This window comes from Gracilinanus agilis, chromosome 3 (genome assembly GCF_016433145.1).
Source record: "Gracilinanus agilis isolate LMUSP501 chromosome 3, AgileGrace, whole genome shotgun sequence".
NCBI lineage: Eukaryota > Metazoa > Chordata > Mammalia > Didelphimorphia > Didelphidae > Gracilinanus > Gracilinanus agilis.
The window spans coordinates 87508811-87522333 of NC_058132.1; the positions used below are offsets into that span (position 1 = coordinate 87508811).

General features: G+C 35.9%; 1 pseudogene; it reads left to right on the top strand.

The window, feature by feature from the left end:
- Positions 1 to 93: 93 nt before the first annotated feature.
- Positions 94 to 7939, top strand: LOC123241109 (annotated as a pseudogene).
- The last annotated feature ends 5584 nt before the right edge of the window (positions 7940 to 13523 follow it).

Here is a 13523-nt window from a genome sequence, read left to right on the forward strand (position 1 = left end):
GAGTCTGTGCATAAGGGCGTTCTGGGAAGATGGTGCTTAGATGGAGCCAATCTTAAAGCCTCTGCACCCTTCCACACCGAGATAGAAAACAATATGCTTCAAGAAGAAACAGGAACAAATCTACCAGTGGGACAGAGCAAGGGGAATCCTTCTGCTGGACATCTCAAGAGGTATGCCTAGAAAAAGGCTTGAATTCTTGAACTGTCAGGTCTGAGGGTATATAAGGGGAATCCCAGGACACCTCCCCCATGTACTGTGTGGAGTCTCAGTGGCCCCTGAAATCTCAGGGTGGGCGGAGGCACTGGCATGGAAGAGAGGGCCTTCCTGGCATCGACTTGGGGAATTGAACACAGGCACTGGGGAGGTGACTGGAGGAGAAAGCCAGAGAAACACAGCAAAAATGCCCAGAAGATGGAGGCTTAGAAAGAGCCAAACCTCAGACCTCAGACAACTTGGCTTCATCACACCGAGATAGAGAACAAAGGGCTTCAAGAAGAAAGAAAACCAGATCAAACACAAGGACAGAGCAGGGGGACCCTACTGTTGGACAGCTCAGCTCAGCAAAAACACTCCTTGTTCCCCCACTTTTTCCCTCTAGAGGTTTTAGCCTCAGGGCAGATTAAGCAGTACAGACTAATCCAATCAATACAGGCTTAATCTCATCAATTGGACAGACAAGAAGTCTTCAGAGGACAGAGAAAGTAGCTACAAAACTCCATTGCCATCTGAGGGAAGATCTCTCATCAAAGATCATTAAATCCATCTGCTCAAACTAGCAAAAGAGAAAAGGAAAAAAATATGATTAAACAACAGAAAAAGAGAAAAGAAATGAAAATTGACAGCTTCTTTCAAAGAAGTGAAAAGAAAGCAAATGAAATAGAAAAAGAAGAAGAGGAAGAAGTTCCAGCGAATTGGACACAGATTTTGGAAGATCTCAAAATTCAATTAACTCAAGTATTTCAGGAACTCAAAAATCAATCAAGAGAGGCTGAAAACAATTTGAAAAACGAAATACATGAACTAAAACAACAAAACAAAGTCTTAAAAGACATAATATGCCAGCTTGAAAATGAAGCAAAGAAGGCAAAAGATGATCTACAAAGAAAATCAGACTAGAAGGAGAAGGATGACCAAAAAGCCAGGGATGAAATTCAGTCTTTAAAAAACAGAACTCAACAACTAGAAACAAATGACTTAACAAGGCAGTAAGAATATATTAAACAAAAAAAATGAAAAATTTGTGGAGAATATGAAACACCTCATTGATTCAACCAAAGATCTGGAGAACAGAGCTAGAAGAGACAATTTAATAACTATTGGTTTACCAGAACACCATGATAAAAGAAAAAGTTTATACAGCATCCTACAAGAAATTATCAGTCAATTGCCCTGAAATTCTCAAACAAGAGGGAAACGTGGAAATTGAAAGAATCCACAGATCACCTCCTACATTTAATCCACAACTGACAACTTCCAGGAATATTATAGCAAAATTCAAAAACGACCACACCAAGGAAAAAATATTACAAGCTTCTAAAAAGAAGTTATTCAGATATCAGGGATCCACAGTTAGGATAACATAGGATCTGGCTGCATCTACATTGAAGGACTGGAAGACATGGAACATAATATTCCAGATAGCAAGAGAACTGGGTCTACAACCAAGAATCAACTATCCAGCAAAACTGACTATGCTTTTTGCAGGGGAAAGTATGGTCATTCAATATAACTGAGGACTTCTAAGCATTCATCAAGAAAAAAATGTACTTAAACAGAGAGTTTGCTGCCCAAACACAGAACTCAAGAGAATCACCATAAGGTAATTAAGAGAGTAGGGGGGACGGAAAAATATTTTCTTTAAGGGACCAATAAGTTCAATCGATTTTTATCCCTAGAAGAAAAGAAGGTATTGGCAAATATTAAAAATATTTATTACCAACAGGGTACCTAGAAGATGTATACGTAGAGGGAACAGTGACAAACTGTATATATTGAAATGTCAAGAGATATATATGTATATATGTATGTATGTACTGTAAAGATTGAAATTAATATTCAATGCCTCCAAAGTATGATATTATAAGGATTTTTATTTAAATGCCCTGGGGAAGAACCTAACTCACCCTTCACCATGGTGCCTTCTCTCCAAAAAGCCCTGACACCACGCCCACCATGACCATATCCCAAAAAATAGCCCGAGAAAACCACAACCAATAGGAAAAGGCTAAAGGAATTCTGGGTATGGTGAAAAGGAGTTTGGGTAATGTAGTTTTAACTCACAACCAATAGGAAAAGGCTTAAGGAATTATGGGTAATGTAGTTTTAAAGGGAGTACAAGGTATTTTCAACTTTACATTATGTATGTATGTATAAATATATACATGGGGGCAGCTAGGTAGGTCCTAGGTTCAAATCCGGCCTCAGACACTTCCCAGCTGTGTGACCCTGGGCAAGTCACTTGACCCCCATTGCCCACCCTTACCACTTTTTCACCTATGATCCAATACACAGAAGTTAAGGTTTAAAAAAAATAAAAAAATAATAAATATATACAAAACTAGAGAGGGAAAAAAGAAGGTAATATTAAGAAAAAAAGGGAAAACAAACAAAATGGAGTAAATTTATATTCCATAAAGAAGTGCATAGGGACAACAGGGAAGAATTACAATACCTTGTAAAGGTAAAGAGGTTAGAGAGAGTAAATATTTAATACTCAAGTGCATTGAATTCAACTTAAAAAGGGAAGAACAAGCAGATCCATTGGGGCAGCCAATTGATTCACGCCCTATATAGAAGTAGAAGGGTAACAAAAGGACTGATGGAAAGGAAAGTGACACTAGGAAGGGAGAGGGTGGGGAGGGGGGAATCTTAAAAAGATCCTAAAGAAGAATAAGAGGGGAATAAGAAGGGAGAAGGGAGAAAGGGAAGTACAATAAGGGAGGGGATTAGGGGAACCAATTAAAAACAAAACACTGGTATAGAAGGAAATAGTGAAAGAAGAAAGCACAGGACAAGGCGAGAGAATCAAAATGTCCAGGAATACACAGTTGATAATTATAACTCTGAATGTGAATGGGATGAACTCACCCATAAAATGGAAGCAAATAGCAGAGTGGATTAGAAACCAAAATACACATGTTGTGTACAAGAAACACACATGAAACAGGCAGACATACATAGAGTAAAAATGAAAGGATGGAGCAAAATCTATTGGGCTTCAAATGAGAAAAAGAAGGCAAGAGTTGTCATCATATCAACCCTGACACTTAAAATGGAAATGAGTCAAAGAAACAAACAAATCGGTGATGTTTTAAAACCAGGGCAGAGTAGTAGTACTTGGGATAAAAAGGATAACTCTTTTCTTCTCCTAAATACTCAGCTTCTGTTCATGGAACCTGAAAACATAACCACTTCTATGGTTGTCATATTCAATTTTGTGAGAGTCAAACAGCTGACTGTGAATATGAGTTTGAATTCAGATTTAGTTTTCTTGTACCATAATGTAAAATTCTGAAAAATTTAACTCTTTGGTATGTACAAAGCAAATATTACCAGTGTTGAGAATGTATTTCCATTGATCTAGTCCTAAGGGTTTTAAATTGAAAACTATGGAAGGTTGAAAATGGCATAAGTTTGTAATCATGCACTCTGGTAATATTCTATCAAAACAGAAATATCCAAGTTTCTCAACTTGTACTTGTCATATGCTTACTACATGTTTGGCAGTGTGCTAAAGGCTCAAGAGAGAAAGAAATTCAAAATTGTCTCTATGCTCAGGGAATTTACATTTTAATTTGTACAAAATAGATACATGAATGAAATACTCAGAATAGAAATAAAATAACCTTAAAGTCCAGAACTGCCACTTAGAGGAGCTAGAATTTGACCTGAGTGTTGAAGGGATCTAGAAATTCCAGGACATAGAAGTGAAAAAAATGTAGCATTACAAAGACAGAAATGGGTGTGTGGAACCTGTGCAAAAGGTATAGAGATGCTATTCCTCATACATGAGGAATGGTAAGATTAGGTTGGTGAGACATATGAAGACATTATTTTTAATTAATCTTAAAAGAAAGACTTGAAAGGTATTATGAAGAGCTTCATTTTACACAGGAGGTAATATGAAGGCACTGAAGTTTTTAAGGGAGGGGAGTTCTATGTTCAGAGTTTTACTTAAGGTATATCACTTTGTCAGTTGTATGGAGGATGTTTGTGAAAGTGAATTGATTTAGAGAAACCAGGTAGGCTTCTAAGTAGTAGTTTAGGTAATAGATAATGAGGGCTTAATCTTAGGTCGTTTTTTTTTTTATTTTAAACCCTTAACTTCTGTGTATTGACTTATAGGTAGAAGAGTGGTAAGGGTGGGCAATGGGGGTCAAGTGACTTGCCCAGGGTCACACAGCTGGGAAGTGTCTGAGGCCGAATTTGAACCTAGGACCTCCTATCTCTAGGCCTGGCTCTCAATCTACTGAGCTACCCAGCTGCCCCTTAGGTAGTTTTGATATGGATTTGGAAAAGAGAAGAGATTTAAATGATGCCAATGGGAAATGCATGATTAAAGATTAGAGAAAGATGATAACCAAAATAGTAAGCTGTTTGATAAGATAGGAGGGAAAGGGATCAAGGACACATATGCAAATAATGTACTTGAAAGGAGAAGAGTTAGTTCTCCTAAGCCTGCTGACAAAGAAGAAAGAATAGGGAATCTTGTTGAGATGATTTATCATTAATTTTTTATTTTGAACTCCAAATTTTGTCCCTCTCTCCCACCCCTCCCTGAACCATTGAGAAGGCAATATATCTATTATATATGTGAAGTCATATAGAACATATTTCCATATTTGTCATGTTTTCAAAAGATAAACAAGAAAAATAAAGTGGAAAAAGTATGCTTCACTTTTACCCACAGTTCACGAATTCTTTCTCCAGAGGTGGATAGCATTTTTAATCATGAGTCCTTTGAAATTGTCATGGATCATTGAATTGTTTAGAATAAGTAAGCCTTTCATAGTTGTTTATCGTTATAATGTTACTAATATACTATTATACAATATATACTATTATACAGCATTCTTCTCATTCTGCTCACAATATTTTGCATCTGTTCATATAAATCTTCCCTGTTTCATCTGATATGACCTTCATCGTCAATTCTTAAAGCACAACATTATTCCATCAAAATTATACATCACCTCTTTTTTCAACCATTCCCCCATTGATGAGCATCCCATCAATTTCCAGTTCTTTTTCACTTTAAAAAGACTTTCTATAAATATTTTTGTACATATAGAGCCTCCACTTTTCTTCAATCTCTTTGTGATATAGACCTTAGCAATAGTATAACTGGGTCAAAGAGTATGTAGTTTTATCACACTCACGGCAGGGTTCCAAATGTTTTCTCCAGAATGGTTGGACTAGATCACCACTTTAGCAATAGTGTATTAGTTTGGCTATTTTTCTATGTCCTCTCCAACACTTCTCATTTTCCTTTTCTGTCATGTTAGTCTGATCAATGTGAGTTGTTACCTCATTTAATTTGTATTTCTCTAATTATTAGTGATTTAGAGCATTTATATATGTATTGATAGTTTAAAATTATTTGGAAGACTGCTTCTTCATATCATTTGACCATTTATCAATTGGGACATGGTTTTCCTTTTAATAATTTTGACTGTTCTCCATATATCTGAGATAAAGCTTTTTTTTTTTTTTTCCTAGAGAAACCTGCTATAATGAAAAATTTCTCCGGTTTCCTGCTTTTCTTTTACTATTGGAAGCATTTGTTTTATTTGTGCAATACATTTTAATTTCATTTAATCAAATTATCCTATTTATCTCCCAGGATCATTTCTCTTTTGTTCGGTGATAAACTCTTCCCTTATCCAAAGTCATGAGAGGTATTTTTTCCTTGTGACCCTAATTTGCTTATGATATCAATGTTACTTGACAAATTATGTGCTTATTTTTACCTTATCTTGATATACAATGTAAGTTGTTGATCTGTACCTAGTTTCTGTCAGATTTCTTCCCAATTTTCCAGTAGTTTTTGTCAAATAGTGAGTTCTGGACCTAAAAGCTTGAATCTGTCTTTATCAAACACTAGCTTACTATGGTCATTTAGTTCTCTATACTGTGTACTTAATCTATTCCATTGATCATCAATTATTTTAATTCTTATCCAGTTCCACATTGTCAAAATGATTTAAAGTATGAAATTTGAGAATGAAACAATATCAATACCAAGAATAAGAACATCAAATGACATAGAATCTAAATTCACAAATAAATATAATTTGACAGGAGAAAAGATGTAGAAAGTAAGAATAATCATAGGAGTTTTTAATGTTCCTGTCTTAAAGGATGCAAAATCTAAAAGAATAATGAAAAGGGAAGCAAAAGAATTTTTAAAATGTTGAAAAATTGAGAGTTTAAAAATGTTATCTTTTGAGTGGCAATATTGTCAAATTATATATTTACAAAAATAGATCACATTTTGGGTAAAGAATTAGAATCAATATATGTAGAAAAGGAAGTATTGAACCCATCCATTAATTTAAGAAATTATTATCTTAACAGTGACCTGCCATGAACATAGCCATCACTGACATCACTGTCATAAGCCACAAGTTTTTCTACCTTCTACCTTCTACCTAACAGCCTCCTTATCTTTATCATTGTCACTGATCACTGCCTTCATGAACCGATGTACATCTTCCTGTGCATGTTGGCTATACTTGACCTTGGCCTCCCCACCATTATAATTCCCAAAGACTTGACCATTTTTTGATTTAATTCTGGAGGGATATCACTGTATGCTAATATTATTCAGATATTCTTTGTTCACTCCACCTTTATTGTGGAATCAGGAATTCTTCTGATAATGGCATTTGACCACTATATTGCAATTTGTTACCCACTGAGATACACAATGATTCTTAAATCCTCAGTGATTATAAAAATCAGTATGGCGGCTTATATGAGAGGTGTTATTACTGTATTTCCCCTAACATTCTTTTTGAAGAGGCTAACTTTCTGCAAAAATAACTTTCTCTCACACACATTTCGTGAACACATTGGTTTGGCCAAGTATGCTTGTGTTAGCATTCAAGTGAGTCTCTGGTATGGTTTATTTGTCTTCTTGATAACTATTGTACTAGATGTTATCTTTTTAATTTATTTTTTATTTTTAACATTTATTAATATTTATTTTTTAGAAAAGTTAACATGGTTACATAATTCATGCTCTTACTTTCCTCTTCACCCCACAAGCTCCCCTCCCTTGGCTGATGCATATTTCCACTGGTTTTAATATGAGTCATTGATCAAGACCTATTTCCAAATTGTTGATAGTTGCATTGGTGTGGTAGTTTTGAGTCTACATCCCCAATCATGTCTGCCTCAACCCATGTGTTCAAGCAGTTGTTTTTCTTCTGTTTCCACTCCTGTAGTTCTTCCCCTGAATGTGGGTAGCGTTCTTTTCCATAAGTCCCTCAGAATTGTCCTGGATCCTTGCATCGCTGCTAGTACAGAAGTTCATTACATTCTATTTTACCACAGTGTATCAGTCTCTGTGTATGTAAATGTTATCCTTATTGTGGCATCCTATTGTATGATTCTCCATGCCATATTTCATATCTTCTCTCAGGAAGCTCATTTAAAGACTCTCCATATCTGTGGTTCCCATATATGTGTGATCTTGTTTTTCTATGTCCCAGCAATCTTCACAACTCTGGTCCAGAGGTATGGCAAATGGATCCCACCTCATGTCCACATACTAATAGATAATTTTGCCATTCTGATTCCTCCTATGATGAACCCCATCATATATAGGATCAAGACCAAACAGATCAAGAACCAGATCATTGCTTCAGAGGCAAAAATGACCTTAGAAGTGACAGCTGCTGACAGTGCTGAAGGCAAAACTGAGCAAAGACAATGATTTTGAACAAATAGCAAACAGAATGTAGGAGGGACTAGCTATAACATTAGAAAGAATGTTGAGTCAGTCATATGTTGGTTTACATATGAGATTTTGACTCTGATGAGCTAGGAATGAATTTGGCTTTTCTGTTTAAACTTGGGTGCATGTGCTTTAACTTTTTTGGTTTCTAGTGTCCTTGTTTGTCACTCAGATGTGACCTTCAAATCCATCATTCATCCAAACTTTCCTATTTTACTTGAAAACACCACATTTCTTTTCTTAAGTATACCATTTTCATGTCATATTCAATTCCTTATTCTTTCTCCCCTCACATAATTATCCATTTGCCACAGCATATTGTCCACCATGCCTAGAAAATAATACCCTTTTCTCCTCCACCTCATCAAATTCCTATCTTCAAGAAATCTTTTAAACTCTACCTTCTACATGAAGCCTCATCTGTTATGCATAACTTGAATGTCCTTCCTCTTTAACTGATTTGTATTTAATTGACTTCGATGAGTATTTTTTCCATTATGTTTCTTCTCTCATTCTGTATATCTATACACACACACACACACTCACACACACACACACACACACACACACACACACACACACACACACACGGTTTTCTCAGAGTTGTTATGGTGTATGTATGAGGAAGAACACTGGACCTGGAGTTAGAGGAACCAGGTTCAGGTTCCAGTTCTACTTCATGCTATTTATGTGACATTGGGCATACCACTCTATTTTTTAGGGTTTTATGCTCCTTATGTGTATAATAAAGATTTTGAAATAGATAATATTTCAAATTCCTTTATGCATGGAATAAAAATGCTTGCTTTTAAATCTTATGTGAGGTAGAGCAAAGAGGTCAGTGTTGCTTGGTGACAAAATATATTAGAATGAATGGTGTGTCAGAAGACTAGAAAAACAGAGGGATGTGAAGGGATTTGAATACCAAATTGAGGATTTTATTATTAATATGTGAAGTGATAAAGAGCCACTGGAGTTTATTGAATGGGTAATATAGTCAGATTTTTTTATTTTATGAAGATCAATTTAATTGATCAGTTTCAGCAGAGGATTGATTAGTTTGGGGATGGAGGCAGGGAGACTAAGAGGCTTTAATAGTCCAAATCTGAGATAATTGACATCTGTAAAAGGGCAGTGGAGGTGTTAAAGAGAAAAGTAGATATATGTGAGAGCTGTTACAGAGGGCAAATTGACAGTACTTGGCAACATATAGGAACTTAGAAGTTCAGGATGACAATTCACATGGAGATTACATAGTTATGGAATTTCAGAATATCACATTCTCAGGAGTCATGCATTCCAAAAACTTCTTCATTTTCATTCTTCATTGGCCTTGGATCTTATGAAAATGATTACTTTCTGCAGATTCTAATTGATCCATACCTCTTTTGTTAATAAACCCATACCATTTGCTCCTATGAATAATCCACATTGAGTCTCCAATATACTTGAGGACTTGTTCCAGATCTCTTGCCATTGAATAGCTACTAATAAAATATGTAGACTATTATTTCATTACCTTTTCTCTCAGCACATGACTTGGCTGCTTGCATTTTGATTTACACATTGTCAGATGACATTCTTTACACATAATTTGTCTATTCAGTGCTGTGTTGGCTGCTGTCTATTCATGTCTGAAATATTTCTTTATATTGCTTTTGGGGTAATTGCCATATTAAATTCTCCAGAGACTGTGGTTACTCATGATTCAGAAGCATATAGTGCCATCAGAAGAATTTCATTGTTTTTTAACCCCTACTTTATGCCTTAGAATCAATATTGTGTATTGGTTCCAAGGCAGAAGAGCAGTAAGGGCTAGGCAATGGGAGTCAAGCAACTTGTCCCGGGGTCACACAGCTAGGAAGAGAATTTTATTGTTTTTTTTAAAGCCTTTTTTTCTGGTAAAAGTTTGAATCCAAAATACATAGAGAATTTATACCCATATGTGTATATATGATTCAGAGTCATTACTTATAGAGAGGTAGTGAAAGGAGAAAGGAATATAGACTCAACTTATGTTCAACAAAGATATCATTGATTATCAGTGACAATATGAAAAAGGATCCAAATATGTAACAATGAATGAAATTCAAATTTAAACAAAGGATATTTACCTTAAAGCCAAAAAATTGGCTCAAATGAAAAAGAACAATCAAATTTAGGAGGGGAAATAGGAATATTGTCTCAAATGAAGTTGGAGGTAATTAACATAATTTTTGTTAGAAATGCACAGTTATAAAAAGGGCATATATACCTTCATATATGCATTTACATATGGGTATTTATGTATTTTTACACACATACATACACACATGCTATACATGTATAAAATATATGTATATGTGTATACACATGCTTTGAGTCAATGATTCTCCTTCTGGGAATTTAATTTAAAGAGGTTTAAGAGAGGAAGTTCCCATATTACTAATATTTTTGAAGCAATATGTTTTATGTAAGACACAATCAAATACATAACATATGCCTATTTATTGGGAGCAAACCATGTTTTATGTATGTTCTAGACAATTACTGAACCATCGGAAATGATAAATATGAAGAATTCAGAGTGTAAATGAGATTTGTGTCATTTGATGCAAGGCAAAGTACATAGAATGAGAAGTTCATTATACATAATGACTAAAGTAAATGAGAACTGCCAAAGGCCATTGAGTTCATATGAACCCTGAAATCTGCAAGGCAAGATTTACAGGAGCATGAATTTCCACCTAGACCTCCTTGTGTGACTCTTTTCTTATTAACACTCCATAATTGGTGATCAATATCCCCACTAAGCCCCAGAAAAATGCAGAATAACATTATAGGCAATTATTAGAACCCTTACAACCCCCTACAAACTCCTAGGAAAAGCCCCACCTTTATATATAATGATACAGAAATTCCCTGAGTCTCCCTATAACAAACCAGCAAATAGTGAGTTAATGTTAAAGATTTCAAAACCTTAACTTAGATACACAGGTGCCTGCAAAAGCAGGCCAAGTTTCCCCCTCCCTGATCCCTGATTCAATAGTTAACAATGTATGATAAATGGAGAAATTACCCTCAAAGGTTGGTACGTCCCATTCCACTGACTGGACTGCTTTCTCTACCCCATAGCCAAGGATAAATGTAAACACACCCTGAAAAGTTGTTAGTAACAAGGTTGTTGGTAACAAGGTTGGTGTATGACTTGTTTACTATCTCCAAGAAAAAAGTTAGGTTGATTATGGAATATCCATGCCAACCCTGTATGTAACCTTAAGAAAGAAAAGATATAAATAAAAGGAGTCAGCAGATGACACTAGGACAGCTTCTGTGAATACCACCTGAAACTCTGGCTGTGCTCATTTAACCGCACCAATGCCACCATACCCCCAAATTCCTGTCCTACCAAAGTGGGTCTTTTCATAGGCCCAACATTGAAAGACAACAGAATCCATAATAATTGTAGGGAAAAATACTGGTCTTATAAGAGATGCTAAAATACTCTACCCCTTCCCATATATAATTAAAAGTCTTTTCATATATCACATGCTAATTGGTCATTTAAAAGATCAAAGTTATTTTGGAGGTGAGGTAGAAGACCACTTATCAGGCATCCCTTTGCATTCATTCCTTGTCTACATAACCTCAATAATCTAGTGTTATCTGCGATAAAATAAATTCTCTCAGAAGGTTATGACTACTGGTCAAGAACATTATTAATATGTTCCCAAGAACATAATTAAAAGCTTCAGAGGAGCCTATCAGATAGCGCCACACCTCTAATGAGCTGCAATTAAAAAACTATAATGTTCTATTATTCCATCATAGAGGAGAAATTCCGATGTAGAAGTGAAACATCTTTTAAAATGGTGATTCACAGAATCTCTGATTTTGAAGGCACCTCATTTTGTCCAACTAATTCATACCTTATTGATTATGCCCTACAAAGATCAAGCAAATTATTCAGCCTCTGCTTGAATACCTCTAAGTAGGGAAAATGCAATAAATCCTAAGATATCCCATCTTATTTTTGATTGGTTTTCATTGCTGGAAATCATGAGTTTTAATCAAGTCAAAATTTACCTCTGACTTTTCCGTACAGCACTCTGAGTTCTGTGCCCTAGAACCAACCTGAAGAAATCCTTGTTTCCCATCATAATCTTTTAGATAATTGAGTCTTCTGTCATTCAAACTCAACATTTCTAGTTTCTTCAAGTGATTCTTCTATGACCTGATTTTGAGTTGCTGAACCATTTGACTATTACTTTCTTCATGCTCTTTTTTCTCCAAATTCCTCAGTGTCCTTCCCAAAGCTTTTTTGAAACCAAATGTAATATTCTAGACAAAAACAGAGCACAATGGAACACACTAAGTATTTTGCTCAGGCCCTGGTTCAACCTAGGCAGGGCTAATTAGTCTTTAAGGGGCCTCAACCTTGAGCCAAGGGCCTAGTGATGAATAAAGTCAGGGCTTTAGCCATAAAGTCTCTCCCCAGAGGGGAGAGCTCTCATGAGGATAGTCCCTCAGAAAATCCAGGAAGGAGTCAGTCTTTTTTACTCATCCATGTGGTAGTTCTAAGGAGAAATAGAAAGAAGTCCAAGGCCTCCAGCCAGAGCTGCTCTAGGATGCTGTCCAAGGTGAAAGAGAGCATCCCAGGTGGTTTTGGTAACTTTTAAAGACCATTCCTTCCTTCACTTCTTGTGCTTTCCTTCAGTTTCAATGTGTACCAATTACAGCTAAAGTTTTGGTTAGGACTGCCCAGGGGGCAGTCAGTCAATTCTGATTCATCATCCACTTTCATACATGTGGGTTACAAACCTCCCCCACTCAAGTGTAAGTGGGGTGTTTACATTTTTGATGATCAAATCTAAAAATGGGCAGGGTAGAGTTAATCCCATTCTCCAAGCCTCCTTCTCCCAAATATTGTTCCTTGGGCTCATAACCCTATTCCTCTTGTCCCCAACATACAGTTTCTTCTGGGAAGTTCTAGTATATAATTTATTCATAACTGGAACTACATAGTTGGAAATAAAAATTCCTCCTTTACCATTTAAGCACTTAAAGTATAAGTGATCATGAACAATTTTTAACACAAAATGCATAAAAACTGAGATTTAAAATTAAGTTTGACTAAATATGAAAAAGTAAGATTGTGGTTGCCGTTTATAAAATATTAACCCTTAAGTCAGAAAAAAAACTGTTAGAAGCTTCTATTTACAACTGGATAGAGATATGAAATATAGGAAAGAGGTAGGAAAAAAATCACCTAGCTGAAAAGAGTGTCCCAATGAAGCACCAACCTAGAGAGGGTCTCCTCAAGGAAGAACCAAGTAAACAAAGAGTGAATCTTGTCCTTCCAACTCATCTTTTATAGTCCCTTTTCCACATCACTTCTTGTCTCTCTCCCACTTCATGGGAACCAATCACAGCCTCCCAATTTGCCTAGCACTGCCAGAAGGGGACAGTGGGCAGTACTTGTGGCCTTTGGGGGTGTGAACTAGTAAGTGACTTGTGAGCTCTCTTACTTAATGGTTAGCTAGGTACTAAGTAGGCATACTATACTTTAAGTTCTTGATTTGAT